The sequence below is a fragment of the Phyllobates terribilis genome, unplaced genomic scaffold (assembly GCF_046119375.1).
Source record: "Phyllobates terribilis strain yellow unplaced genomic scaffold, ASM4611937v1 Scaffold_2__4_contigs__length_985480577, whole genome shotgun sequence".
Lineage (NCBI taxonomy): Eukaryota > Metazoa > Chordata > Amphibia > Anura > Dendrobatidae > Phyllobates > Phyllobates terribilis.
Genome location: NW_027362762.1, coordinates 37,206,173 through 37,212,297, shown reverse-complemented (window position 1 = coordinate 37,212,297; position 6,125 = coordinate 37,206,173). Strand labels below are relative to the sequence as shown.

Here is a 6,125-nt window from a genome sequence, read left to right as displayed (position 1 = left end):
CTGTGCACCCCCCTGTAGTGGACCAGACGCCCCACTGTACTGTGCACCCCCTGTACTGTGCACCCCCTGTACTGGACCAGATCTCCCCCTGTACTGGACCAGACCTCCCCCTGTACTGTGCACCCCCTGTACTGGACCAGACCTCCCCCTGTTCTGTGCACCCCCCACCCTGTACTGGACCAGACCTCCCCCTGTTCTGTGCACCCCCCTGTACTGTGCACCCTCCTAATCACTGGAATTCTAACACAAAGTAGAAGTCATTGTACTTTACATTGTCTCAGCTTTATTAGCTCCCTGGTTCATCCTTTTAACAGTCACTGCAGAGATTTAAAGGGGCAGCACATTGTAGATAAAGGAAAAGTTTCATCATTCACAAAAATCTGTAGACTGTGCGGTGTCACATGCACTGAGGTAATGGAAACATAGGGCACTGAAGGGAACAGAAAAGTCTGGATACGACCACGGCTGTATTCTGTGTGTAGAGGTCGTACTCGCTCATTACTGCTACACTAACAGACAATATTTAGGATGGTCTGAACTATTTTGGATAATGAGCTGCAGAAAGTAATCAGAAAACAATTACTACTCGGGAAAAAGAGATTTACAGAAGAGAAATGTCATAAAAAAATGTATCACAAATCTAAACAAAAGATAAGAAGAAACAGATGAAAAACACATAAAAAGCAGAATGGAGGCGGCTGTACGGCCCGGAGGGTGAGGAGGTGCAGGGCAGAGACGGCTCTGGAGGGTGAGGAGGTGCAGGGCAGAGACGGCTCTGGAGGGTGAGGAGGTGCAGGGCAGAGACGACTCCGGAGGGTGAGGAGGTGCAGGGCAGAGACGGCTCTGGAGGGTGAGGAGGTGCAGGGCAGAGACGACTCCGGAGGGTGAGGAGGTGCAGGGCAGAGACGGCTCTGGAGGGTGAGGAGGTGCAGGGCAGAGACGACTCCGGAGGGTGAGGAGGTGCAGGGCAGAGACGACTCCGGAGGGTGAGGAGGTGCAGGGCAGAGACGACTCCGGAGGGTGAGGAGGTGCAGGGCAGAGACGACTCCGGAGGGTGAGGAGGTGCAGGGCAGAGACGACTCCGGAGGGTGAGGAGGTGCACGGCAGAGACGACTCCGGAGGGTGAGGAGTTGCAGGGCAGAGACGGCTCTGGAGGGTGAGGAGGTGCAGGGCAGAGACGGCTCTGGAGGGTGAGGAGGTGCAGGGCAGAGACGGCTTCGGAGGGTGAGGAGGTGCAGGGCAGAGACGACTCCGGAGGGTGAGGAGGTGCAGGGCAGAGACGACTCCGGAGGGTGAGGAGGTGCAGGGCAGAGACGGCTTCGGAGGGTGAGGAGGTGCAGGGCAGAGACGACTCCGGAGGGTGAGGAGGTGCAGGGCAGAGACGACTCCGGAGGGTGAGGAGGTGCAGGGCAGAGACGGCTTCGGAGGGTGAGGAGGTGCAGGGCAGAGACGACTCCGGAGGGTGAGGAGGTGCAGGGCAGACGACTCCGGAGGGTGAGGAGGTGCAGGGCAGAGACGGCTCTGGAGGGTGAGGAGGTGCAGGGCAGAGACGGCTCTGGAGGGTGAGGAGGTGCAGGGCAGAGACGGCTTCGGAGGGTGAGGAGGTGCAGGGCAGAGACGACTCCGGAGGGTGAGGAGGTGCAGGGCAGAGACGGCTCTGGAGGGTGAGGAGGTGCAGGGCAGAGACGGCTCTGGAGGGTGAGGAGGTGCAGGGCAGAGACGGCTTCGGAGGGTGAGGAGGTGCAGGGCAGAGACGGCTCCAGAGGGTGAGGAGGTGCGGGGCAGAGACGGCTCTGGAGGGTGAGGAGGTGCAGGGCAGAGACGGCTTCGGAGGGTGAGGAGGTGCAGGGCAGAGACAGCTTCGGAGGGTGAGGAGGTGCAGGGCAGAGACGACTCCGGAGGGTGAGGAGGTGCAGGGCAGAGACGACTCCGGAGGGTGAGGAGGTGCACGGCAGAGACGACTCCGGAGGGTGAGGAGGTGCAGGGCAGAGACAACTCCGGAGGGTGAGGAGGTGCAGGGCAGAGACGACTCCGGAGGGTGAGGAGGTGCAGGGCAGAGACGGCTCCAGAGGGTGAGGAGGTGCAGGGCAGAGACAGCTTCGGAGGGTGTGAAGGTGCAGGGCAGAGACGGCCCGGAGGGTGAGGAGGTGCAGGGCAGAGACGGCTCCGAAGGGTGTGGAGGTTCAGGGCAGAGACGGCTTCGGAGGGTGACGAGGTGCAGGGCAGAGATGGCTCCAGAGGGTGATTAGGTGCAGGGCAGAGACGGCTCCAGAGGGTGAGGAGGTGCAGGGCAGAGACGGCTTCAGAGGGTGAGGAGGTGCAGGGCAGAGACGGCTCCGGAGGGTGAGGAGGTGCAGGGCAGAGACGGCTTCGGAGGGTGAGGAGGTGCAGGGCAGAGACGGCTCCAGAGGGTGAGGAGGTGCAGGGCAGAGACGGCTTCGGAGGTGAAGGGCAGAGACGACTCCAGAGGGTGAGGAGGTGCAGGGCAGAGACGGCTCTGGAGGGTAAGGAGGTGCAGGGCAGAGACGGCTTCGGAGGGTGAGGAGGTGCAGGGCAGAGACGGCTCTGGAGGGTGAGGAGTTGCTGGGCAGACGGCTCCGGAGGGTGAGGTGGTGCTGGGCAGAGACGGCATCAGACACATGGATGGGGATGATATAGTTCATGGGAAGATCCTTTTAAGGCGTCCATGACAGAGAGGAGTGGACAGAATCTGCTAATTACAGGGTGGGGGGATCAGGCACCATCTAAGGAGCAGTATGAGAGTGTGTATCGGGGGTCAGGAGAGTGGTGGATGGCGCCATCTTGTGGTCACTCAGTGCATTCCTATACTGAGTTACTTTTGGCACCCGGAGACTTGGCGGATGCCCCGACACTCGTGATTAGGGCTTAGAGGAATTGTTCAGCAGCTCGTCCATCGTGAACCTCCGGAAGACGATCTTTTCACACGCCGCGTCCTTTCCACATTCAAACAAGCAGGCGAAGGAGTGAGTGTCCTGGCACACCGCCAGGTCCGAGTACCCGCTGGGACCTTCGTTGATGACCCACGGTGGGGTCCAGGTGGACGGCACAAGGGGTGATTTATTCAAGTAGACTCCTAAGTCCATGCGGCCCCGGCTGCTGGTGGGATGGGAGTAGAGGAGCCAGGACGTGACGCTATGCTGAAGGGGCGAATCTTCCCCGCCGTCCGCCTCGTCCTGAGTTGCCTCCGGAGGCCTGTAGCTCACCACACTGCCCTGGCAGCCATGAGGCGGCTCACACAGGCTTTTATTGTAGTGGGCATCTGTGAACTCCATGGACTGGGGGCTGCTGGTCGCCTCCACCCGGTAGCGCTGACCGGTCCTGGCGCTGCAGTACAGGAGGTCGTTGCCGCTGCTGCAGGTCACCTCGGCCACCTCGCACTCCCCTGTCTTCTGCCGCCACAGCCCGCTGCCCTTGTGCCAGCTCTCTCCGCGGTCGTCGCTGTAGAAGATGAATGAGTGGGGCTTGGTCTTCCAGGGGACGGGCAGGCCGCAGACGCGGGAGTGGATGTAGTACAGGTACGCGGGCACGATCAGCCTGCCCGACGGAGAGCAGATGCCGTGACCGGGGCCAACCGCCAAGGTGGCGCAGCTCTTCAGGTCCTCACCCAGGACCTCCTCCGTCACGTCTTTCGGTAGGCTCCACGATTGGCCGTGGTCGCGGCTGGTGACGTAGCAGAGCCGGGCGGCATTTTGGCCGGTTATGATTTGCTGGAACTCGGAGATTTCGCTTTTTACACAGACAAAGAAGAGGAAGACGGTGTCGGTGGCGGGATGGTACAGCGGGCAGGGGTTCATGGTCCGGTAACTTGGCGTGGCTCACCGGCATCGCGTCTTCCTACTAAGGAGGCAAAACAGATGGAGACGTTGGAAAGTCACAAGATCAGACGCAGGGAGAGGTGACATGAGGAGCCGGTACCTGCACCTCCCCGCGCTGCACCCGACCGCGCCGCACCACCAGGTACAGGGCGTCCTGATCATCGGGGGACGAGCGCTTCTCCGCCAAGGCCAAGAAGATGGAGGGAAGAAGAGCAGAGCCGGGATACGATACGTCACACCGCCAGGATCCTGCTGGAACAGGGTCACCGAGTCCAGAGAGAGCGCCCCCGACATGTCTGTACCCGAACCTGCAGGACAGCGGATACACGAGACTGACAGCCGAGAGCAACCTGTATCTAATCCTGTGTGATACTGAAATGTGTATCTAATCCTATCCTGTGACACTGAGCCGTGTATCTAATCCTATCCTCTGTGATACTGAGCAGTGTATCTAATCCTATCCTGTGTGATACAAAGTCGTGTATCTAATCCTATCCTGTGATACTGAGCCGTGTATCTAATCCTATCCTGTGTGATACTGAGCCGTGTATCTAATCCTATCCTGTGTGATACTGAGCCGTGTATCTAATCCTATCCTGTGACACGGAGCCGTGTATCTAATCCTATCCTGTGACACGGAGCCGAGTATCTAATCCTATTCTGAGACACGGAGCCGTGTATCTAATCCTATCATGTGTGATGCTGAAATGTGTATCTAATCCTCTCCTGTGTGATACTGTCTGCTGAGCCGTGTATCTAATCCTATCCTGTGTGATACTGTCTGCTGAGCCATGTATCTAATCCTCTCCTGTGTGATACTGTCTGCTGAGCCGTGTATCTAATCCTATCCTGTGTGCTACTGTCTGCTGAGCTGTGTATCTAATCCTATGCTGTGTGATACTCTCTGCTGGGCTGTGTATCTAATCCTATCCTGTGTGCTACTGTCTGCTGAGCTGTGTATCTAATCCTATGCTGTGTGATACTGTCTGCTGAGCTGTGTATCTAATCCTATGCTGTGTGATACTGTCTGCTGAGCCGTGTATCTAACCCTCTCCTGTGTGATACTGTCTGCTGAGCTGTGTATCTAATCCTCTCCTGTGTGATACTGTCTGCTGGGCTGTGTATCTAATCCTATCCTGTGTGCTACTGTCTGCTGAGCTGTGTATCTAATCCTATGCTGTGTGATACTGTCTGCTGAGCTGTGTATCTAATCCTATGCTGTGTGATACTGTCTGCTGAGCCATGTATCTAATCCTGTCCTGTGTGATACCGTCTGCTGAGCCGTGTATCTAATCCTATCCTGTGTGATACCGTCTGCTGAGCCGTGTATCTAATCCTATCCTGTGTGATACTGTCTGCTGAGCCGTGTATCTAATCCTATCCTGTGTGATACTGTCTGCTGAGCTGTGTATCTAATCCTATCCAGTGTGATACCGTCTGCTGAGCCGTGTATCTAATCCTATCCTGTGTGATAATGTCTGCTGAGCCGTGTATCTAATCCTATCCTGTGTGATAATGTCTGCTGAGCCATGTATCTAATCGTATCCTGTGTGATAATGTCTGCTGAGCCGTGTATCTAATCCTATCCTGTGTGATACTGTCTGCTGAGCCGTGTATCTAATCCTATCCTGTGTGATACTGTCTGCTGAGCTGTGTATCTAATCCTCTCCTGTGTGATACTGTCTGCTGAGCCATGTATCTAATCCTATCCTGTGTGATACTGTCTGCTGAGCTGTGTATCTAATCCTATGCTGTGTGATACTGTCTGCTGAGCTGTGTATCTAATCCTATGCTGTGTGATACTGTCTGCTGAGCTGTGTATCTAATCCTATGCTGTGTGATACTGTCTGCTGAGCCGTGTATCTAATCCTATCCTGTGTGATACTGTCTGCTGAGCTGTGTATCTAATCCTATCCTGTGTGATACTGTCTGCTGAGCCGTGTATCTAATCCTATGCTGTGTGATACTGTCTGCTGAGCTGTGTATCTAATCCTCTAACACTCTGTATGATGTATCTAAGCCCCTGCTGTGATACTCTGCAGCCCCCTCTATGTGGTATATACACAGCTGTTGGCTCCTCACCTTCTTCCCTACAGTTCCAATCTGTACAAAGTACACGATGAATTAGATGTTTAGCAGTGTCTCATCATCAGCAGCTGGCGGCCATGTTTCCGGAGACCATGGGACATTGGATATTATGTACAGACGCAGCAAACATGGCGCCCGCAGTGAGCGGCAGACAGCGAGGAGCAGCGGCGCCTCTGGTGGTGAGACCATTACGATGTCACG

At 56.3% G+C, this 6,125-nt stretch overlaps 1 pseudogene; it reads right to left on the bottom strand.

Moving 5' to 3' along the window:
- Positions 1-2,369: 2,369 nt before the first annotated feature.
- Positions 2,370-4,130, bottom strand: LOC141249266 (sialidase-3-like; annotated as a pseudogene).
- Between the last annotated feature and the right edge of the window lie 1,995 nt (positions 4,131-6,125).